Source organism: Typopeltis vanoorti, chromosome 23 (assembly GCF_054136105.1).
Source record: "Typopeltis vanoorti isolate ZY-2024b chromosome 23, IOZ_Tvanoo_1.0, whole genome shotgun sequence".
NCBI lineage: Eukaryota > Metazoa > Arthropoda > Arachnida > Uropygi > Thelyphonidae > Typopeltis > Typopeltis vanoorti.
In genome coordinates, this window is record NC_143571.1 from 25,636,082 (window position 1) to 25,662,114 (window position 26,033).

The following is a 26,033-nucleotide window of genomic DNA, read 5'->3' on the forward strand; positions in this document are numbered from 1 at the left end:
TTAACCTTGGATAATGCACCTAGCCATCCAACGGGCATACAAGAAGAGCTACCAGAGGAATTAGATTTTATCAAGGTGATTTTTCTTCCTCCCAAGACTACATCTCTGATTCAACCTATGGATCAACTGATAATTGCAAATTTTAAAAAAACTTTACACAAAGGCACTTTTTACCAGGTGCTTTGAAATGTGTGAGGCTACCAACATAATCCTAAGAAAAGTTTGGAAGGAAGAATTCAGCATTGTCATAGCAATTAGGCTAATTGTAAAGGCTTGGCAAGAAGTAACAATGAAATGTCTCAAAGCAGCATGAAGGAAACTGTGTCCTTCCTTTGGTAATGAAGAAACTCCAGATGAAGGACACAAATTGGTAAAGGATATTGTGGCAACTGCTCATGATCTTAACTTGGAAGTAGAGGAAGATGATGTTGAAGAATTATTGAAGATGCATGACCGAGAACTGACTACTGACGAGCTAAAAGAACTTTTCAAGCATGTGAAGAAAAGGAAATGGAAATTTCATCTGAAGATGAGGATGAAGAGAAACAACAAATTAAAAGCAGATAGAAGAGGTATCATTCCATTGTATAAGACCCTGATCAGACAACACTTAAACAATTGTTCAAAAATTTCGTCCCCAGGATTTGAAGGGGATATATTAACAGTGGAAAGAGTGTGGAGGCGTATAACAAAGATGATTTCAAGACTGTACAATGTTAATTATGAGTTTTGGCTGATGGAATGTGGACTGCAGAGTTTGGAGAATAGAAGAAGAAGAGGTGATATTATCAGGACTTTTAAACTATTGAGAGGCAGTTACAGGGTGTACACTGGGGAGTTTTTACACTTGGTAGAGCAGCAGGAAGCTGTGAGCAAGAGGATGAGGAGTGGTTTCTTTGCATGGACAGTGGTTGAACGTGGAATGCATTCCTTGATAGAGTGGTGAGAGCAAGAACAGTCAATGAGTTCAAGGAGTGGTATGATAGACTGTGTGTTTCCTAGGAAGGACCTCCCACAATGAGTGTCCTGACTCCATGAAGGCCTGAATAATAATAATAATAACATTCCAAAGACTTGAAACAATCTAGGTCATTCTTCTCTGGGCTCATTCTAATATGCATTGGTTTCCATAAATTAAATAACAAAGAGAAAAATTGTGATAACTCTGTGAAAAAAGGAAAAGAACATCTGAAAGTCAGGTATGTTAGGTAAAGAGTGATGCTGTGTCTGGTTCTCACATACAAATGAGTGCTGCTGTCAGAGGTGGCACTCATACAAATGAGCCACAGCATTAAAGTCATAAAAGTGAGTGTTTTGGAGTGGTGTTCCACATCGAGTCTGGATAGAGAATAAGACATTTTTCATTCACCAGTTGAATGATATCTTCAAGATATCATTCAACTGGTGAATTCAGATAGTGAGCTATTGTTAGACTAGATACCGCCCAAAGTCAGGGGAGGTAGCTAAATCGATTCATGCAAGTTGTTTCGTGGTTCACAGACTGTGGAACCAATTCCAATAATCAAAAACAGCATACTGGAGATACAGTGAAAGAAGGCCATTGATTACATCTACAGTGGATGACCAATATCTCTGATATCTACTGTCCTAAACAGGAGTGCTACCTCGAATCAGTTATGATTTTATCTTTCATCACTCGCAGGAACAATGATATCTGCTTCCACTGTGTGCAGATGGTTTTACGAAGGTGTTTCTGTGTGCTAGGCGACTGGTAATCTGCATTATTAGGGAATCAGGGATGCATTATTATCCCTGTAATATCCATGAAATGGACCCTTACAGGGAGGTAGTATGATGTTTTTGGGGAAGCATCTCATTAGGAAGACACACTGATCTGTATATGTTTCCTAGTGGAACTATGAATGCTGAAACACTTACAGAGACAGGATCCTGGACCCCTATGTTTGTCCATATGTTGGTGCAACAGGGGAGACATTTAGCCTACAATATGCTAATGCTTTTCCTCTTCAAACAAAGCTCATGGAATAATCTCTTCGAGAAGAGACTATTGTATATGGACTGGTTAACTAGGTTTATGACCTTAATCCTATTGAGCTTGTCTGGGATGCTCTAGGTAGATGTGTTGCTGTTCTCAACCTCCTCTCCTCAAAATCTTGAGGAACTTAGGAGAACTTTGCAGGAGCATTGAGTGTTATGAGCTCCAGGACAGTATTATTATTATTATTATCATCAGACTCCATGAAGTCAATGATTCATCACAAGAGATCTTTCATTACATGTGTAGCTCATTATACCATGACTTGAATGCATTCAGTGTCTCCACACCTACCACATTCCCAGGCAATGCATTTTATCTACCACAACTTTCCACACCAAAACAACTACTCCTCACCCCTTTGCTCACACCTTCCATATAGAGCTCCCACAGATAGTGTCTGGTTCTCCTACTGTTTCCACCCATTCTACGAAAACTCCAGTCCACAAAAATATGGTAATAAATCTTTACCAGCTTATATGTCTTTATCATATCTTCCCTTTCATCCTACTATCCACTGGATTACAATTTGCATGCCCTCAGTCTGTCTTTATATTCAACATTCCAGAGATCAGAAACCATCTTAGCCAATTGTTTTTGAACCTCATCCAACATCTCTTCATCCTTTTGAAACCTGGTGACCAAATCTGTGCATAGCAATCCATATATGGTATGATCAAAGCCTTATACAGTGATATCATAACATCCTTACTCTTACATGTCAGTGTTCTCTGCATCCTTGTCATAATGCATTAAGGCTCTCTTCACAATTTTAGCAAAATGTCCCCAAAATTTCATATACCTATCTCCACCATCAACCCCAGATACTTTATCTCGTCCCCTTCTCTAAGATATCCAGACTGGACTTATACTCTGCATCCCCATCTGTGCAAACTAAAATCTTAAACTTTGTTACACTGAACTGGTAGCCCCATTGATTGTCCCATTCATAAAGTCTATTCAAGTCCACTTGCTCATTTCTTGTAGTGTCCAGGATACCATAATTGGCATTTGGACCTCAGAGGTGAGATATTAGTCAGAAGTTACTACTTCCTAGCCAGGGGCTGGTGCAGGCTACCATCAATCCATTGAGATTGATGGTAGCCTGCACCATTAATCTTAATGGATAGAGGCCATTCCTGACATGGAGCAGATGCCTGTCCACCTTACCTGGTGGACAGTCACTGTAGTTTATCTTCAGGGGCATGCTTATTTAATGGTGGTGTAGCATACCATATCACATTGTTGTCTTAGGGTTCTGTAATATTTTAGTTTGACAGACCTTGCCAAAGGACACTCCACCACCCATGATGGCAATACTGTTGTTTGTCCAGGACTACTTATTCTTCATCTTGGTCTAACCTGCTTATCTTGCAGCTGTCCTCCATATCTGGGGGGTGATCTACTATATGCCATCTGTGGATGTCTGGTTGTGATTAGCTCCATGACTGGAATAACCACTGAGGATGATAACACTCCAAACAGGACTAGGAAAAGTAAACCCTTTCAGTATTGCAAAAATCTTAACACAAAAAGCTAAACCAAAATTCCCACAGACACCAAAAAAGAGATCCATCATTTTTATAAAAAAGTTTTCTTATCATGTCCTACGTCTGCAGCAAACTCCAATCCAGTAGCCATAAATGAAATTGATGCAACACTCAAACTAACAAAAAACAGTAAAGTTCCTGGCATTTATGGCATCCTTCAGACTTTCTTATTCATCTTGGTCCAAGAGCAAAATCCCAGCTATCTAATTTCTTCTCCACAATAATAAATAATGAACGACTCCCAAAACTTTGACATGATTCAAAGACAATGGTCCGTCCAAAACAATAAATCAACTGATGACCTTAATAACTACTGTTCTATAGCATTACTCCCAACAAACTTTTTGAAAGGATTATCAAAAGTAATTTATTATGGAAAGCAATTAATCAAAAGGAAGTTCCTCAAAAAAAGCAATTCATTGAAAAGTAATTAATTGAAAACACAATTTATCGAAAAGCAATTCGTGGAAACTACAAATCATCAAATTATAAGACATGTAAAGTAATATGTATTTATCCAAAAGAAACTTTTTTCAATTCATTAAAAAAGTTTTTAATGAATTGACTTGTGATGTAATTGAAACTTGACATTTGTGGCACTTTTTTTTTTTTTTTGAGGGATATTCTTAGTCAACATATTCATGTTTTACATGATCTGTAAAAGATTATGTAAAAAAATCTTTATTATAATTATTATTAGCCCTTATCCTCCTCTCTCCTCAACTGAATGGTTGGTGGCATAGCAATGCTACTTTACTAGGAAATAATTAGCAGAATGCATGCAAACATCAAAATTTGTACATTTTTCACGGTATTAACAACACCACACAATTCTATCAAAGAGATGTTTTATTAACACTTGTACCATGAAAAATAAGTCATGAATAACCTATCAACACCTGAGCTTATCTGTTAAATTGATGATTCTGCATGGAGAAGATATTGCATATAAAGCGCAATGGTTCGGTAAGTTGAAACTGAAATTGTCCAGAAAAATGGAACAGGTTAGCCTTCCTTAAACGATGGTGTGACAATGATATCATTCCATCTTTTCTGAAATTCAAAAAAAGTTACAATCAGCAAAGTCACATTGTATTTATCGACGGGCAAGTTTAGCACTTCTCTGAGAACAAATCACCGCTACTCGCATAGAGCTTAGTAAGCTAAACAGCTCTATCACAGCTCTACAACAAGAACTAATCAACGTGTTAAATCCTGAAACGTGGACTGTCCTACATCACATCTCCGAAGTTGCAACAAAAAAAGAATTCACAAAAGTAAAAAGCAAAAACCTAAAGAAATTTTAACTCCTACAACAGCACCAACATACGAAGTCCTGACCTCAAACTTCGACGAGACCACATGGTCTTAAACCTATTGTGGAAAACACTCACTGAAGAAGCCAAGAACATTCTCGGTCTAGGGCATAACTTTGCCGTCACGCCCAAACAAATTCCTAAACTAGAAATTATGATGAAAGTAGAATGTAAGGGGTATCCACGATCTTCCACCAGCAATGGCCAATAACGTGCGACTAGATATAGCAAGTATTCTAAACAAGGTTAACCCTCCAAAAAAGCAATATCCCACGTAAGCAAATTATTGCCCTAAAAAGTTATATAATAATAAAAATATTATTATTACAAAAGCCAATAAAGGAAATGCAACAGTTATCATGAATCAAGAAGAGTATAACAGAAAAATGCAAGATCTCCTATGTGACAGTTCCACGTATCAAATTATACATCGAGACCCTACGATGTCTCAACAGAAAAAAGTCCGAAAATTACTGAAAAAAGTGACATGAAAAAATATGACCACTCCTATTGCTTCTGCCTTAGTATCTCCACGTTTGGGTCTGCTTCCCACCTCAATAAAGGTCGAAACCGGTCTGAGTAGTGGCCCTTCCCTTAATGCATAGCAGTATACATGTCCGCAAGGAGATGTGCTTTGCATTATGAGAGATACTGAGATAAGGAGTGATGAAAGCTTGGTCCACCTTTGCTCAGGGTTGCCTGGTGTTGCACCACCTTACCTCAGTTTCTCCTAAAGATATTTTCAGGCGCAAACTTTGTTTGCTTACACTTGGATAAAGGATTAAACTAAATTTATTATTAGATCTTTTGTCTTTTGCAATTATGTTGTTTCACTCACTCACTGTCGTGTGTACAAGTGTGTTGTGCTGCTCTGATGATGCCGAGTTGAAAATAAGCGTTATATAAAACATCTCTTTGATAAAATTGTGTGGTGTTGTTAATACCGTGAAAAATAAGTCATGAATAACCATCAACACCCAAGCTTATCTGTTAGATCAAAATTTGTAAAACACACAAGAAGTCTCTCAGTTTTAGCTCCAACAGGATCACTTTTATTAGAAAATTTTGGTAAAGAAGTCTCAAAATGATATTAATAATTCTACTCTAGATGAATGAAATTTAATGAAATTTTATAGTTAAGATCTATATTAAAATTTTTCAGTTTTAATTTCAATCTGATCATTGTAGTGAAAAATTAAGTAGAACGAACTTTTTTGTCTCAAGATAAATCAACTATCTACACAATGAAGTAGCAGGTACATTTAGGAAATAATGTAAAAAACATCAAAATAATTATGTCTCAATGACCAGCTATATATGTTGTTTACATCTTGGGTGACATTATGTATTCTTACCAAACACTTTAAAACAATAGTTTTCAAGAAAGTTAATATTTTGATGGATTATGAAAGAATTTACCAAAAAATTATCAGTGAATTGGTTTTCGGTCAATTACATTTGTGATGAACTGTTGTTCAATGAATTGTTTATTCGATAAATTGCCTTTTCGATGAATTGCCATTCATTAAATTCTTGTTGAATTAATTGTTTATTCGATGAGTTGCTTTTTCGATGAATTGCCATTCAGTAAACTGTCTTTCAATTAATGTTGTTTGATAAATTTTCATGGAACCATTTCTTTCACATCTCATATCATACTGCTTTTCACCGAATTTATGGAAACCACTGTATATTCTCAATGACCTAAAAATCAGGTATCCATATCTGTATACAGCAATCCACACACATCCTAATTAAGGTTTTATACATTGGAACCATATTATTCACTTAAGTATATTTCTGCCTTGTTACAAGAATATCCTCAGGGAAATAATAGAAGATTAGTTAACAACATTCCAAATTGGCATGCCTTGTAGCATGTACAGGGTGACCATAATTAAACTTCACCTATTCAGAGCCTTATACATATAATTCAATCTAACAACCAGAATGTCACTAAATTTTGTAGAGAGCAGTGGCAGTTCGTAAGAATTTGTAATGGTGAGGCTGTAGCAATACAGCCCCACCACTACTTTGGTTTTGTCATGTTCCCGCATAGGTAGTTCAAATTTACCACAAAACACTATACAGTCTTTTATTTAATAAAAATATACCAGAATTCTTTTCTTCATTCATTTTTACAAACACATAAATTAAATGCTAGTAAATGCACAATATTTACCTACGATAATGACAATGACATTAATTTGTGTTATTTGTGCACATGTAATAACAACGTATCTTGGGCTGTAATGCTACCAGTCCAAACTGCACGTAAATCATGCGTAACTCCTACTACATTTTCCCCACAACATAGCGGTTTGGTGTGGTCTGCATTGAATGCAGCTCCAGCATTGAGTATGCTAACCAGTACTAATACTGGTTACCTAGCCCACACAACACATTGGCTATTGCAAAATACAACTATTGCTACAAAATGAATTATATAAAATACTATTGAGCGGTATTGTTATTATTATTATTCATGACACCTCCAAGGAGTCCGAAAACTCATTACGGGAGGACATCTACTGTACAACTCTCTGTCTCCACTACCAATCATCTACCATGTATTACAAATATTGTATTGTATTACAAACAAAAAAATATGGTTTTTTTAGATAAATATATAAAAATTTAATAACAGCAATAACAAAACAGGAACTTTTATTTTATATTGGAGGGGCTGCAGCCCTTATGGGTGAGCCACCCTTGGTAGGGAGACTAATCAAGACATGGGAAGAAGTATTCTGCAAAAAAAATATTTTGTTTGAAAATTCACCGATAATGGGAATATGGTGCTGTATTATGTAGAAAAAGAGTTAAAATGGTAAACTGAAACAAAAGATTACCTTTATGTGTTGCACTCATAATAACACAGCAGTAAAACATTTAATGCCAATTTAATTTGGCACTTTAATTATGGTATTACAGTTACTGGAGTGTAAGTATTGTCACAAACCTGTTGCACAACTCGAACACATTGAGTTCAGTGTGGCACCAGTTTTCGTGAACCAAAAATCGTATCCTGTAGACAGCATTCTCGACAGCAGAATGTAACATGTCTGAAGGACTGTTCGTCATAGTCCATGACGAACTTGGAAGCCTTTAAGGATTCCAAGTTTAAAACACCCCTATGATAGACACTGGCCATCAGGTAACTCCATAACCAAAAATCACTTGGAGTAATATCAGGGGAGCTGGGTGACCATGCAACTGGAAAGAAGCAACTAATTCCTCTTTCTTCTGTGAAGTGATGCCGAGAAGCTACCTTTCTGGTCGTGAAATGTGGGGAGGTGCTCCATCTTGCATATAATGGTCTTGTCCAGACATCATCATTGCTGAAGTTGCAGAAAATGACAAAACTGTTCAGCATATTGTGATATTTTCATGCAGTAATGGAACAAGTTACTGGTCTTGTAAGAGCGATGGCCTCAAAAAAAAATGATGCTATTATAAAATCTGCTGTGAAGCCACACTGAAAGGTAATTTTTGGTGAATGTAATGGGAGTTCTTGGAGCACATGGGGTGATTTGAAAGCCCAAATTGAGCAATTTTGAGTGTTTGGGCTGTTTAGATAAAAATGTACCTCATCTCCCCAAAGAATTTTCCAAGTCCCAATCATCAACTTCCATTCTGACCAGAAACATCAGAGCAAATGTCAGTTGTTTGTCATAATCATCATCATGTAGCAGTTGCTGTACATGGCTGATCTTGTATGGATAAAATGTAATAATTTTGTACAGGACTTTTACTTGCATGGAATAAGGCATATCCAGTTGTCACACTTCTCCACTGGGGCTGCTGCTACCAGCAGCATTTTTGTGTGATCTGTTGACAGTCACAGTGGCATCTTCTTCAATTACCTGTAGCCGCATTGCTTTCCATCCAGGTCAAACTTCTAAAGATTCTGTTTCTTAAAACTTCTGAATCATCGATCTAACTGCGTTAGCTGACAGAAGACATGTATGCAAGTTCTGGTGGTTTCTAAACTCACGAAGAGCAACTGACTCATTGCACTCATTAAAGTAAAATAACTTTACAAGTAATGCATGATAATGTAAAGTGGGACACATGTTGAACATAACTATCAATAGGAATGCATATGCGAAGTTTTTCTTTAACTTTATAACTCTTATGATGTGAGCAAAACAAGTGTTCAACTTCATTTTTTGAAAATTTTCTGCTTTCTAGTCCACAACAGTGCCATATTTTCCCCCTATTAATGGCTTTTCGTACTTTTCTTTCTTTTTTTCACAGAATCCTTCTTCCCATGTCTTGATTAGTCTCCTCGGCAAATTTGGTGACATTTCAGTTGTGAGATAAGGTTCATAAAGCTCTGAATAGGGAAGTTTAATTATGGCCACCCTGTATTTTCTTACTTGTGTGTGTGTCAACAATAGCTGAGTAAACAGGAGAACACACCTTTAGAATTTAAGGGAAACAATGGTTAGTGTTTTGTAACTCAAATAAAGTTACATAAATAATTAAAAATAAATATATGAATAGATAACTGCAATTACCTCACCTCCAAAAACTCTGAGATACACATGTAGTCAAAACTTTAAAGTTTTGGATGGGGTTCCAGAGTTTCACAAGTTTTAAGGACCAGACCATCAAATTTAAATTCATCTACATTTAAATTCCCAAGTGCATAATCTTGGTTTGATTCCAAAGATGTGTGTGGTGTCAGCAGCAGTAAGCAAGGCCAGACTTATCAGATTCTGAGAATTTGATGTAATCCCGATACCTTATTCTACCAGGCACATTCTTGAGACACATGTTCTACTTCCACTAATTCTTACAAATTCATCATGGTCATTCTCTACACATCTGTGGTCTTCTTAAGGTGCATAAAGAAAATGATTCATTACATCCTACAGTTAATTGTATTGGCTGTCCCATGTACTAATTTGCTAAATGTCTTTCTAGCCTCCTTTAAAACTTTACTGGTTGCACTGGTGATTTTATTATTATTATTACAGTATCTCCATGAAATCAACAGACTCATGTTAGGAGGCTCACTTTAACTAGCAACCTTATAATTAAATAATAAGTGATGAGAATATTATAGATCCAACATCTTTTTATATGCAAATAAAACAGAAACTTGAAAATTCAGAAGTTTATCAAAGAATTTAAGCCATGACCTTCAGGATCGGAGTTGTCTTGGCTTACACTACAAAGACATAGACTCTGTTCCCAGGAGCCATATACAGTGGTGCCTTGGTTAATGACGGTAATCCATTCCAGGATTACCATCGTTAACCAAAACGTCGTTATCCAAGGCGTGATTCCCCATAAGATTTAACTGAAAATTGATCAATTTGTTCCGGCTCCTCCCCACAACCATAGTATATATTAAAAATGCAGATAAAACTCATTTAAAATGTCATAAAAATATGGTAAATATCATTTATTTATTATACAGTATATGTATTTGCTACAAAAAAAATTAACATTAATAAAATGAATTGTTCATGAAAAGAGTTTTTAATTATCAATTGGGCTCACTTCGGAGTTTTTTGACAAATGGACCTGTAAAAAACATGTCTAGGGTTGTTTGCTTCTGCCTCTTTTTTAAAATGTTTCTGAAAAATGGCATGGACTTTTCATTAAATAGATCTGCAGTTCTGATGACCTCAGATTTGTTTGGATTCCATTTCATAGCAACATTTTGAACTTCCTCCATACTAGCCACTCTCCTGGCCTGAGTATTATATTCTTCATACATCTGCTCTCCACTCCTCTCCTTATATCTCTTCCATAATCTCTTTTTCACCTGCAGTTCCAGTTTAATATTGTTTGTCATCCACTTTATACCAAATTGTGTCCACTTCTTCACTCGTGGAATGCAGCTTACTATTGCTGCTAACAAGTATTTCTTCACAATTTCCCAAGCATTAATGATATCCTGGCCTTGCAATTCCACCCTCAATGGAACTGCCCCAAGTTGATATCTAAGATTATTATAATCACTTGCCTTATAATTCCACATATGTTCCCTTTTCTTTGATACTCCTGCATGTCTATTCATCTTCCAAGTCAAAATCACATGGCTACTCTCTCCAACTGGGGAAAGAGAGAGATGTCATCTCAGTTATTATCAGCTCATCTGATGCTATGACCAAATCCAAAACTCTTGAACCTCTTGTACCCTCATGTTGCCTAAGACATTTGTCCCTCAAGAATTCTAGAAATTCCAATCCCTTATTACTACATGTATTTTCCTCTTACCAGCTTATACTGCTGTAATTAAATTCTCCCATAACAATCATTCTTCTTACACTTGCCAAGCTGAACTCCTAAACATCTCCTTCTCGCCACGCACTGTACTCCTTGGCTTGTAGCAACGCCCCACTAAATATCCTGTCTTGCCTACCTCTTGGTGGATAGAAATAGGAGTGGATGATGTGAATGAGACATATAAGTTGAAGGGTTTGCACGAAATGAATATAGAAGATATTTTTTATAGAATGAAAGTAAATGAGTAAGTCAAGAGACCATTCCTGGAAAACACATAAGTCAGATATTAGAAAAGAGGGAAAGAGAGAGAGAGAGAGAGAGAGAGAGAGAGAGAGAGGGCAGGGTCCAGAGAGGTGCAGCCTTCTGAGCATATAAGTAGTGAATTTAAGACATAGTTCAATGAACTTGATGTATGATAGTTAGGACGAAGCACAACAATTCTTCAATTGCATGAAGAAATGTTAATGATGATGGTAATAATATAGCACTCACACAAAGAGTTTAAATAATATTAGATGATAGATTAGAGCTGAAGTTTTGAACATTTTTTCACTTGGTACTGTATTACGTGCTTTTTTCCTTTTCTATTTTTTATTTCAAGATGAAAATCTTGGAGATCATTTTTATTATCCTATGATTTCTCAACTACTTGAAATAAGATAAAAATTTTGGTCATGGCAGCAATACTTTTGCCTTCATCTAGGTTGTTATTTGCCAGTTTTCACTTCAACAATTTTTCTTAGCCTTTTCTCAATAATGTTTGCATAAATCATCCTCTCCATAGTGAAACTTTTCCAGTTAAGTTTTATTTCCATTTCTGTAAATTATGGTACATGGCATTATGATGCATTCTGTCCACTGAAAAACTTGTATGCTATGATATTTTATCATGTCATCCAAGGGCCTGCCTGGTTGGCCAGCAATACTACTTCATCTGAATCACCTTAAAATGTCAGCAATACATTAGCATATCCACTCTTCAACCAACAGGCTCTGGATCTGAGTCCCATTGCAGTCTGCATTATTGTCTTTATGGGAGATGAATTTCATTGCCTGATGTAAGACCATCACCTGGAGTTCTGAAGTGTCTATAAGCAGTTCCATGTTTGGTCTCTAGAGTGTGGTTTCTGGATTATGTTTACAACCTAAAAAAAAAAAAAACTGTGTTCACGTGATTCACATAAAAAATACCATCTATTCAAGCTGCCTTTCTGCATTTCAATTATGTTCCCCCCCCACACACACACACCACCACCACCTACAGCTATCCAACTGTGGTGGTGGTGGTGTGTGGGGGGGGGGGGGGGACTGGACACATTCATGCAGACATGATCTCAGGTATACCTGAGATCATGTCTGCATGAATGTGTCCAGCAATAGTATGGTATCCAAGTCAGCAATACATTTATTATTATTATTATTCAGGCCTCCAAGGAGTCAAAAGACTCATCGAGGGAGGTCCTTCCTAAGACAAAGTCTGTCAAGACTCATCGAGGGGAGGCCCCCCCCCCCCCGAGAAACACAAAGTCCATCATACCACTCTTTAAACTCACTGACCGTTCTCGCTCCCACCACTCCATCAGGCAATGCATTCCACGGCTCAACCACTCTCCACACAAAGAAACCACTCCTTACCCTCTTGCTCACAGTTTCTTTTCGTAACTTCCAGTGATGGCCTCTTGTCATCACTCCTTCCCACTGTTCAACCAAGCGAAAGAACTCCCCAGTGTCAACCCTGTAACCACCTCTCAACAGTTTAAAAGTCTCAATCATATCACCTCTCCTTCTTCTATCCACCAAACTCTGCAGTCCACATTCTCTCAGCCGATCCTCATAACTGTCCTTGTACAGTCCTGAAACCATCTTTGTCATCCGTCTTTGTATCCTTTCCACAGTTAATTTATCCCCTTCAAATCCTGGGGACCAAATTTGAGAACAATAGTCCAAGTGTGGTCTGATCAGAGACTTATACAACGGAATGATAACCCTCTTATCTCTGCAGGTCAGTGTCCTTCTCATAATAGCAGCAATCCTCTGTGCTACCTTCACCACCTTTGCAATATGTCCCCTAAACTTCAGGTTTCTATCAATCATCAACCCCAGATCTCTTGTCTCCCCTACTTACTCCAGTATAACTCCTCCCATAGAGTATGCAGCATACCATCGATGTTTCCCAAACCACCTCAAGACCTTACATTTTGCTGCATTAAACTGACATCCCCATTCATTTGCCCATCCATCTAGCTTATTTAAATCCTCTTGCAGGGCTACCACATCTGCACTATTACTAAACTAATAATCCTTCCCAGCTTCGCATCATCCGCAAACAACTGAATATCCCCCTGCAATCCACTGGTTATGTCATTGATATAAAGGTTAAACAATATAGGTCCTAGTACTGAGCCCTGTGGGACCCCACTTGTAACCCACTGCCTCCTGGAAACTGCTCCACCATACACAACTCTCTGATACCTATCAGACAGCAAATCCTGAATCCAGTTGACCAATCTGACATCCAGACCCATGTGCTGCAACTTAAATATCAGCTTATCATGTGGCACCCTGTCAAATGCCTTTGCCAAGTCTAAGAAAATTGCAGTATATGCCTTTCCCTCATCTAATGTTCTTGTAACTTTATTATAAAAGGCTAGCATATTGCTAAAACAAGAGCGTCCTTTCACAAATCCATGTTGATTCTCACAGATAACATTACCCTTATCTGCCCAATGCTGTATACGGTCCCTCACTACTTTCTCCAAGATCTTAACAACTACTGATGACACACAGACTGGCCTATAATCAGACACTTCCAGTCTGTTACCACCCTTATGCAATGGCACTATCTTACCTTCCTTCCATTCCCTGGGCACCTTTGCCAAAGCCAGACTTTCATTGAAAAGCCACGTTAAAGGTACTGTCAATTCCCCTAGCACATTCTCTCAAAACTCGTGTTGAAATACCATCCAGTCCCACAGCTTTACTGACATCCAGAGTACTCAGTATCTGAAACACACTCTCCTCCTGTACCTCCAGACCTCGAACCAGTCCTATCCCTCTAGCATTAAAACTGACTCCTCTAGGATGAAATACTCCAATAAAGTGTTCATTGAACAATTCCACTATGTCCTCTGCATCAGTCACTCTATTCCCATTTTTATCCCACAATATCATTCTTCCACAGTCATTTCTCCTCCTACTGGCCACATAGCTAAAAAATTCTCTAGGATTTTCTTTGGATCTTAGGGCCAATCTCCTCTCATATTCCAGTTTCGCTTTCCTTACCACACTAGTCACTCTTCTGGCCTGTGTCTTATATTCCTCATGCATCTCTTCACCTGTCTCCTTATATCTCTTCCATAGCCTCTTTTTTGCATGCAATTCCTGTTTAATATTGTTTGTCATCCACTTTACTCCAAATTGCGTCCTCTTCTTCACTCATGGTATACAACTTACCATTGCTGATAACAAATATTCTTTCACAATTTCCCACGCACTGGTGATATCCCGGCCTTCCAATTCCTCCCTTCATGAAACTTCCCTAAGTTGACGTCTAAGACTATTATAATCACCTGCTTTATAATTCCACATAAGTTCCCGTCTCTTTGATACTCCTGCATGTCTATTCATTTTCGAAGTCAACACCATATGGTCACTCTCTCCAACTAGTGGGAGAGACGTCAACTCAGTTATTATCAACTCTTCTGATGCTATAACCAAATCCAAAACTTTTGAACCTCTTGTTCCCTCTGTTACATGTTGCCTAAGACATTTGTCCCTCAAGAATTCTAGAAATTCCATTCCCCTATTGCTACATGCATCTTCCTCTCTCCAATTTATACTACTGAAGTTAAAATCTCCCATAACAATCATTCTTCTTGCACTTGCCAAACTTAGCTGTCTAAACATCTCCTGGTCCCCATCCTCTGTGCTCCTGGGTCTGTAGCAACACCCCACTAAATATCCTGTCTTGCCTACCTCTACCTCACACCATACGCTCTCAAAATCATTTGTCTCACTTCCTTCCAAATTCTCCACTCTTAGAGGACATAGGTCATCACTTATCATAAGCAGCACCCCACCACCACGCTTTCCCCTCCTATCCTGACGAAAAATGCTTGAAACTTAATTTATAGCTGTTGTTCTCTTGCAAGGTATATTTTTTCTATTTCTATTTTCATGTTATGCACCTGATGAAGTCCTCTAAGAAGATGAAACTAGTTGTGCATTCAAATAATAAATAGTTTTTTCTATTTTGGTATCCCTCAGCTTCTAGTCATTAACTTTCTTCAATTATGTCATATAGCCGAGTAAATCCTTTGATTTACTCAGCTATATGACATGACTCCTTCCCACTGTTCAACCAAGCAAAAGAACTCCACAGTGTCAACCCTGTAACCACCTCTCAACAGTTTAAACGTCTCAATCATATCACCTCTCCTTCTTCTACCCACCAAACTATGCAGTCCCACACTTCCTCAGCCAATTCTCATAACTAATATTGTACAGTCCTGACACCAACTTTATTATCCACCTTTGTACCCTTTCCACAGTTAATTTATCCCCTTCAAATCCTGGAGATCAGATCTGGGAACTAGTCTAAGTGTGGTCTGATCAGAGTCTTATACAACGGAATGATAATCCTTTTATCTCTGCAGGTCAGTGTCCTTTTCATTATTGCAGCAATCCTCTGTGTTATCTACACTACCGCCTTTGCAATATGTCCCCTAAATTTCAGGTTTCTATCAATCATCAACCCCAGATCTCTTGTCTCCCCTACTTCCTCCAGTGTAACTCCTCCCATAGAGTATGCAGCATTCCATTGATGTGTCCCAAACCTCAAGACCTTACATTTTGCTGCATTAAACTGACATCCCCATTCATTTGCCCATCTATCTAGCTTATTTAAATCCTCTTGTAAGGTTACCACATCTGCACTATTACTAATAGTGTAGATGTGGAAAATGGCAGTACAGGAATACCTTGTATAGCACGGTTAATTCTTTCCAAGAAGCGTCCGCGCTATGCAAAACTGCGTTGTTTGAGGTCTATTTATAAAGGTTTTCAATTTAATTTGTTTATTACAAAAATTTAGGATAATAAAAAAATTTTCAAATTAAAAAAAAGTGTTATTTCTATTAACTAAATAACAAATAAAATCCTTTTAAATTGATATAAAAGTTGTAGAAAACAAAACAAATATTGCTTCAATTTTAGCATACAGTAATTTACTTTTTACTAAAGTAGTCTTTTAGTGTTCGTTGAACCATCCTTGTCTTCTTTGTCTCTTCAAGTACTAGATCTCTGTAGCATTTGATGAAATTATTCAGACTTTGTCTCAATTTGATGCTTCTTTCTAAATTCGGGTCGGTATTTCTGAGAAAGTTGGAAGCTTCATTGATGTTTCTTACAAAAGTTGAAAGGTCAGCAAAGGAAAATTCTTCAACCATGTCATCAGTGGGGTCATCTTCGTATTCTTTTGCTTCATAGGCTCATTGTTGTTCCAACTCCAAAAGGGTTTCCTCATCCAGATCATTTGAATGAGAATCAATGCATTCGTTCACATTGTTATAATCTAAACTTGTAAAACCAAGATCTTTGCCCATCTGCACAATTTCTGTTGAGATTTCCTCTTGCTGTGTTGCAAAGGCAACAAAGTCCTTTGAACAATGCGGCAAGATATTATGCCATACGGCTCTCATGTTGCTTTGAGTCACCTCTTGCCAAGATTCATAAATATTTTGAATGGCATCTTTTATGTTAAATTTCTTTCAAAATTCACTCAAAGTCCAAGAATCTTCTTCTTCTGCTGCAGCTTTAAGCTTGAGCTTGAAGCAAAAGTTCATCTTAAATAGTAAGCCTTGAAAGTGGAGATAACGCCTTGATCCATCGGCTGCAGGATTGATGTTGGGTTTGGAGGGAAAAAATGAATCTTGACATATTCATCTAAGTCAGTCAATAGAGTTGGATAGCCTGCATTATATAATAAAAGCAAAATTTTTAAAAGAATATCATTATTTTTACAATAGCTTTTAACTTCAGGGCAAAAACAAGTTTCAAACTAGTCTTTGAAAATTGAACTAGTCACCCACGCTTTTTTATTCTAATGGCAATGAACAGGTAAATGTTCTTTGTAAAGCCCTTAAGAGCTCTTGGGTTTTCTGCTCTGTACATTAACAGTGGCTTCAATTTTAAATCACCTGATGCATTACCTCCTAGTAAAAGTGTCAATCGGTCTTTTGACACTTTATACCCAGCTTATGTTTTTTTCTTCTCTGCTAGAAATGGGTGCGATGGCATTCTTTATCAGAACAAGCTGGTTTCGTCAGCATTAAAAATTTGATCATCTATGTAGCCTTCCTTCTCAATAAGCTCCTTCAGTTCATTGGGAAATAATTCTGCAGTTTTAGTGTCAGCACTTTCGCTATGGAGTCCCATACACTGTTTGAAATTGTAGAACCACCCGCGACTTGCTATAAAAGTCTCACTTCATTTTCGCTTTCATTTTCTTTTATTTTGTCATAGACTTGTTGCTTTTGCCTGGATTATCATTTGACTCAAAGGAATCTTTTTCTGATTACAATCTTCAATCCAGATCATTAGAAGGTGTTCCATATTTTCCATTGTAGAAGATTGATTTCTCGTGATCACTTTTGACATATAAAAAGCGGTGCTCATTCCATGTTGTTTAATCTTTTCTTTACTCTGAATAATTGTTCGTACAGATGACTCATTCATTGAATTCTCACATACTATTTTAGCAAATGAAGCGCCATTCTCGTGACATTTTATAACTTCAAGTTTATTCTCTAATGTCAACCACTTGCATTTTTTTGTTACTCCAACAGTGTCTTCTTTGTTTTGTCTCTTTTCACTCATACTTAAATAATAAAAAAATATTAAATACTAATATTAACATAAATAATAAAATGCCACGGGGAAAGAACGTGTCTATGTGAGAGTCAATCAAATAACTACTGCATAAATGTGGCTCTCGACTGTCATTTGCAGCGTCCTAGAGTCGCCGGTCAGTGTTGAATGTTAGTGTAATAATGATAAGTGTAATAATAAAAACTGCGCTAGACCAAAACCTGCGTTGTTGAAAACCGCGCTACACAAGGTATTCCTGTATATGCCTTTCCCTCATCTAATGCTCTTGTAACCTTATCATAAAAGGCTAGCATATTGCTAAAACAAGAGCACCTCTTCACAAATCCATGTTGACTCTCACAGATAGCATTACCCTCATCTGCCCAATCCTGTATACGGTCCCTCACTACTTTCTCCAAGAGATGACACACAAACTGGCCTATAATTAGACACTTCCAGTCTGCTACCGCCCTTATGCAATGGCACTATCTTACCTTTCTTCCATTCCATGGGCACCTTTCCCTCAGCCAGACTTTCATTGAAAAAGCCAGGTCAAAGGCATTGTCAGTTCCTTAGAACATTCTCTCAAAAGTCGTGGTGAAATACCATCCAGTCCCACAGCTTTACTAACATCCAGAGTACTCGGTATGTGGAACACACTCTCCTCCTGCACCTCTAAACCTTGAACCTGCCCCATCACTCTAATATTCAAATTGACTCTTCCAGGATGAAATACTCCAATAAAGTGTTCATTGAACAATTCCACTATGTCCTCTGCATCAGTCACTCTATTCCCATTTTTATCCCACAATGTCATTCTTCCACAGTCATTTCTCCTCCTACTGGCCACACAGCTAAAGAATTCCCTAGGATTTTCCTTGGATCTAAGGGCCAATCTTTTTTCATATTCCAGTTTCGCCTTCCTTACCATACTAGTTACTCTCCTGACCTGTGTCTTTTATCCTTCATGCATCTTCTCTTCACCTGTCTCCTTACATGTCTTCCGTAGCCTCTTTTTCGCATGCGGTTCCTGTTTAATGTTGTTTGTCATCCACTTTACTCCAAATTGTGTCCTCTTCTTCACTCGTGGAATATAGCTTACCATTGCTGCTAACAAATATTCTTTCACAATTTCTGACGCACTAATGATATCCAGGCCTTCCAATTCCTCCCTCCATGAAACTTCCCCAAGTTGACGTCTAAGATTATCATAATCACCTGCTTTACAATTCCACATAAGTTCCTGTCTCGTTGATACTCCTGCATGTCTATTCATTTTCCAAGTCAAAACCATATGATCACTCTCTCCAACTGGTGGGAGAGATGTCATCTCAGTTATTATCAAATCTTCTGATGCTATAACCAAATCTTTGGTTTGGTTATAGTCTTTGGCCAGGCTGATGCTATCAGTGCCACCAATTCCTCTCCCTTATTCTGAATATGCCTGGAATTAGTATAAAGCATAAAAATGCCATTGTTTCTATACCCAGCAATATCCCCTCTAGACTCCACTGGGCTCAGCATTACCTGATGTCGTCCCCCTTCTCCCAAGTACCCATTCCTATAAGAGGCCACCGCTGCTACCATCCACACCGGAACATACTGACTCGTTCAGAACAGCAACCTCTCCAGATGTCTATGTCCTTCATCATTCAAATACAAGTGGTCTCTCGCATACAATTCCTCTCTGCTCTCAAACGCACTCCAAGCATCCACATGTTCCAATCCTCTCTTCTGACACATTCTTGCTATTATGTCATTCAATATCACTGCTCTTCTGCTCAGCTCATCACTATCATACCTAGGCAACACACACTATCTTTCCTCTCTGTGTCTTCTTTTGTACAACCTCAAGCAAGAATCTCATATTTCATACTGCCCTATTTACATCACCACTCAAGTCATTTGTTCCCACCATCACAATCATCTCATTCACCCTTTCACCTCTCTTAACTGCCATGCCATAGCCACACTTTCTATCATTTCTCCTGGCAAACACTCCTCACGCATCCTATGTTGAACACCACAGATCATTGAGTCCCCATACGTTACACCTCTTACCACCCTATTCTTCGATTGCTCACAAGCATCCCTCACTCTCTCTCTCTCCTGTAATAGTTTCTCTCTGTGCTCCCTTACTTACCTGCTTTCCTGACATCACTCTATCCCTAGTCCCTGTGTTTCCTTGCATTCCTTTCATTCCCTCTCTCCTGCTGTTTCCATTCTTTCCTCTTCTATCATTCCTATATCTGACACTTATTCCTTCTCTTCCACTTATCCTATTCTCACCTCTTCTATCATTCCTATATCTGACACTCATTCCCTCTCTTCCACTTATCCTATTCTCACCTCTTCTATCTTTCATACAGCTCTCTCTCATTCCCTCTCTTCTACTGTTCCCATTCTCTCCTCTTCTATCACTCCCATAACTCTCTCTCATTCCCCTCTCTTATACTGTTCCTATTCTTTCTTCTTCTACCATTCCCATAACTCTCTCTCATTCCCTCTCCTCTACTATTGTTCCTATTCTCTCCTCTTCTCTCGTTCCCATAACTCTCTCTCACTCCTCCTCTGATTCACCTTGCATTCGTCTCTTCCATTCACCTAATCTCATCTTTCACACTTCTCATCTCTTTCTCCAGATATTCCACCTGCTCTTTCAGCTCATCTATATCTCTCTGTAAGTCAGCCACTCTTGTTTGCCATTCATCCTCCCAATTGAGACTATCTCCTAAAACTTCAGAATCATTCAATCTTTACATACTCCCCACTCTTATTATTTTATTCATACTTCTCTCGCCCTCTATCATACCAGTCATCTGTCTACGTGGAGAATCTCCCATCTCTGACTCACTGAGATCAGTTATAGTCTCAACAAGGTCAGTTATGGTCATTTCTAAATCACCAAGTTCCTCCCATTGCCTGCATTTTGCACACATAAGTTTTCCCCCCTTCTCTCTCCTGCCACATATAGAATCGTTGGGATGCATACATTCCGCAAGTCCCACATGCTACAAAATCCAGTATGATATCATGCAAAATGGAGTCCTTAATATATATATATATATATATATATTTTTTTTTTTTTTTTTTTTTTTTGCATATATATATATATATATATATATATTTTTTTTTTTTTTTTTTTGCTCTCACGATTTATTATTATTATTATTATTATTATTATTATTATTATTATTATGGGCAACTCCAAGGAGTTCTTATATTCATTGAGGGAGGCCCTAAACATCATGTCAAGAACCATCCAACATTTGTGCAGTATCTATCATACTTTGTTTTGAACTCATTCACAGTCATGGCACCCACAACAGACTCAGGCAACCTATCCACTCATTCACTACTCTCAAAGTAAATGGATGCCCCCCCTACTTCTCCCACCACCAGACCTGTTCTGAAAATTTCTTCTGAATTTATCTTGTAAAAACTCTCCAGTAATTTGTATGTCTCAGTCATATTGTCCCCTTTTCTGCCTATCAACCAATTTCTGTAACCCACAAATCTTCAACCTGTTCTTGTAAGGTTCATCCCATAGACCTGCTACCATCTTGGTCACTCGCCTCTGGATCCTCTCCAACTCCTCCTCATCATCATCATCACCAAGAAACTCTGGCACCCAGATCCACATGCAGTAGTCAAGATGGGGTCTTATCAAGGCTTGATAAAGAGAAACAATAACCTGCTTGTCAAAGTATTCTTCAGTAACTAAGAGATCAGATGAGCTGCTTTGGCCACTTTTGCTATGTGCCCCCGTAAACTTTAATTCTATCCACTAACACCCCCAAGTCTTTGACTTTGTCAATTTCCTGGAGTACAGTTTCACCAATGAAGTATACGCTGGTAATCTTTTCACCCCAAAATGCATAACCTTACACCTTGCCACATTAAACTGATATCCATTCTCTTTTGCCCAGTCTGCCAATCTACCTAAATTATCCTGCAAAATTTTGACATCATATGTATTAATTGATACATGCATTTATTCATGCATGTGTGTGTGTGTGTGTGTGTAAGACAAGAAGGAATGATTAATACAAGGAAGAAAAGAGGAGGAGGGATGAGAAGAAAAGGAAAAGAGAAAGAGGATGGTTCCTATTTGGTAACAAGAGTGTCCTGTGATATATTAAATTAAACTTGTCAAGAAATTATATTCTTCTTTAATTTTTCATCCAAGTATTTTGAATATGAATTATCTCCATGACTAGGCTAACCACTTGTATATGGAGGCTAATGACTTCACATTAACTGCCTTAATATCACATAATGCAAACCACACATCTTTTTTTGGACATGAATAATGCTATGAATTATGTTGAACACTATTCAACCCATTTTGATCTATATTGAAGATTTCATTGGCTTAATATCCTTGATATTCTAAAAATTCTGACCTTAAAAAAAAAGGGCCACTCTCTAGATCTTAAAAGGCTCTCAAAAATCTCAATAGCTTCTTAGCTCCTCCTGAAACACTGAGTCAAATCTCAACCCCCCACAACCACAGGCAAGTCTGCCACCATACCAAGCCTCAGCTCAACAGAGTAGTAAGAAAAAATCAACTGTAACAACTCTGCATGGCAGCAAATAAGCCCAAAGTGTACAAAGACTTAACTGTTCTACCAGAGAAAAGGAGGTTATCCTTCCCATCTCATTTCCCATATAAATGTCATCAGTGAAAGTCCAATCCAGAAGAAATATCAAAGTTAAATGAATGTAGAAGTCATCTGTCTCCCATGTACAAGCAGTAAAAAGGTGTATCACCTTGATTAAAATTCTTTGGATTAAAGACAGATGTAGAAAGTTTTTTCACTTGGTTACAAATTAAATGATACTTGTCAAGAAATCATATTCTTGTTTAAACCAATATTCAATTGTAAGCAAAGTTTGCACATAAAATATCTTCATGACTAGGCTGCTTGTATAATGAGGCTGATTACTTAACATAATTTTCACGTCAGTTACCATAATATTCCATAATAAAAAGCACATTTCTTGATAGGTATAATTTACCTTCTATATAAGTGAAAAAACTTTCAACAACTATCTCTGACTCAAAGGTATTTTAATAATAAGGTGATACACCTTTTTTGCTAGTTGAATATGAGAAATATACGATTCTGCATTAATTCAGTGCATTGTCCTGGATCTATCTCCCACTTATCAGACCTCAATAATACTCAAAACAGTCTGGGTAGTGACCGTCTCTTAATGCATAGCATTATGCACTTTTGAAAGAATGTGCTTTACATTATGGGATACTAAGGCAATTGCTATGAAGTCATCAGCTTCAATATACAAGTAGTCTAGTTATGAAGATACTTCATGCATAAACTTTGTTTACTTACACTCAGATAAGGGATTAAACAAGAATATGATTTCTTGCAAGAGTAATATAATAAAACTTGAATGCAAAATTTCTGAAAACATTCATTTATTGATATCGGATCTAAGGAAGGGGTGCTTAAGGGTCAAAGCTGTATAACTGAGAGGAGACCTCCACATAGCCTTTAAAGGAATGCGGAGAACCGACCAGGGCTTCTGACCTAATGTCCAATCCTCACCTTCTCGTGGTGCACCCTGTTGGATATCTACTTTGATACTGCACGAACGAGGACGGGCTGGCAATTTGGGATTTAGCCGACCAAATTGTATTCTTATTGGTTAAACCAAAATAAAAAAAATGATGGTACATGACAAAATTTCATGCCAGCTGGGGCATCGCCCGGTTAAACAAGGACCCTGTTGTTTTCGCCAGGGAACAAGGGCAAACAGCGACAAGTCAGCTACTGGAACAAATCTAAAAACAAACCCCAACTCAACATCACCAGAGTTAAAGATCAGTACTATCAACGTAAGAAGCCTGAATGGCAAAGAAATTGAGCTAGTTGAGGAATTAGATAAGTACCAGATCGACATAATAGAGGTGACTGAAACAAAAAAGACCAAAACTGGTGAGATCTTTCTGAGCAATAAATACAAAATGTTATATATTCAGGCAATGACAATCAAGGAAAAGAAGGAGTAGCCATAGTATTCAACACAAAATACGAGGCTAATCTTCTTGAATGGCAGTCAGTCTCAAGTAGAGTAATGTGGGCAAATATGAGAATGGGGAACTGGACAATGAGACTTATTTGTGCCTACGGTCCCACAGAAGGTTCTACTAAGGTAGAAGTGGAGGAATTTTTTGACGCTTTAGAAAAAGCAACTGACACAATGAAAAAGGAAAAGTTGGTCCTTGTTGGGGATCTAAATAGCAGAGTAGGAAATGATTGTGAGACATACAAAAATATTTTGGGAAAATTTGGTGAAAAGAGCAAAGCTAATAATAATGGCAAATATCTGTTGGATTTCTGCTCAGGACATGGACTGGTTATTACTAACACCATGTTCCAACATAAAAATGTGCACAAATTCACATGGAGAGAAGAAGCTAGGAATAAGAAAAGTCTCATTGACTATGTTATTGTTGATAGTGATGTTTTTTCCCTGGTGCAGGACACCAGAGTGTACAGAGGATTTGAAACTGGAAGTGATCACTATTTAGTCTTGAGCAGGATAAAACTGAATTTCATATTGAAAAGAATAACATGTAAGAAAGTTTTAAAGCGAATAAAAGTTGAGCAGCTCTCAGATGTGAACTGTAGACTAAAATACAGAAAGATTATTGAAAAGAAAATGAAAGAGTTTGAGAACAGGAATCAAGCCTGGGAGATTCAGTGGCAAACTCTGAAGAAAACATTGATTGATTCTGCCAGAGAGGCATGTGGTGAGGTTGTGTGCAAGGATAAAAAAAATCAGAACTCCCTGGTGGACACAGGAAGTTAAAAAGGCAGTGAAGGAAAAGAAGAAAGCATATCAAAAGTTCCTGGCAAATAAGTCAGCTTTTACTCTTACAGAATACAGAGACAAATGTAAGAAAGCTAAACAGTGTGTAAAACTAGCTAAACAAAAGTCATGGGAGGATTTTGGCAATAATATAGAAAATAAATATCAAGAAGGTGGCAAAATATTCTGGAGATTGTTGAAGAAGCTTAGGAATGGAGGAAAGAGTGCTGTAAAAGGAGTTAGAGATGATAAACGTGACATGAAAACAAGAGAAAAAGATATCCTTGAAGTATGGAGTAATTACTTTGAAAAACTGCTAAATGAAACAAGCAGCGACGACAGCACAGTGATAAAAAACACTGACCAGGCATGCAGTCAGGAATACATATCCATACTTGAAGTAGAAAAAGCCATTAAAGGCTTGAAATGTGGAAAGGCAGCAGGAGTAGATGATATTCGACCAGAAATGCTGAAGTATGGTGGTATAAAAGTCTTACAGTGGCTGTACTGCATAGTTCAGAAAGCCTGGACAGAGGGACGAATTCCCGATGATTGGAGTAGAGCTCTCATAGTACCCATATATAAAAAGGGAAATAAAACTGCATGTGAGAATTACAGAGGTATTTCCCTACTGAGTGTTCCTGGCAAGAGTATACTTGAGAAACGGTTGAGAAGAATTGTGGAAGAAAAGCTTGGTGAAGAACAAGCTGGATTCAGGCCAAATAGAGGCTGTCAGGATCAGATCTTCACTTTACGACAAATAGTCGAGAAAGCCTGGGAATATAACAAAGATCTGTATTTAAGTTTTGTTGATTTGGAAAAGGCATATGACAAGGTGCCAAGAGAGAAGCTATTCAATACGCTGCAGTTATATGGTGTCAATGGGACATTATATCAAGCAATACTTAGTCTTTATTTGAGTTGTAAGTCAGCAATTAGAATTGAAGGAAGTACAGGAAGATGGTTTAATGTTAAATCTGGTGTGAGACAAGGATGTACATTATCCCCTCTGTTATTCATTATCTATATGGATTACATTATGAAGGAAAGTGGTATTAAACCTGATATCAAAATTGGAGATGTTAATGTCAGCTCTTTGCTTTATGAGGATGATGTTATACTTCTAAATAAATCCGCTACAAGTCTGCAAGATTCTCTGACTAAATTGAATAGCTGTTGCAATAGATATGGTATGAA

At 37.6% G+C, this 26,033-nt stretch overlaps 1 protein-coding gene across 3 annotated transcripts in view; it reads right to left on the minus strand.

Annotated features, from left to right (window-relative positions):
- The window catches only part of LOC150093698 (kielin/chordin-like protein), a 1,333,292-nt gene that overhangs the window by 818,659 nt on the left and 488,600 nt on the right, over nt 1-26,033 (minus strand). The window lies entirely within an intron of this gene.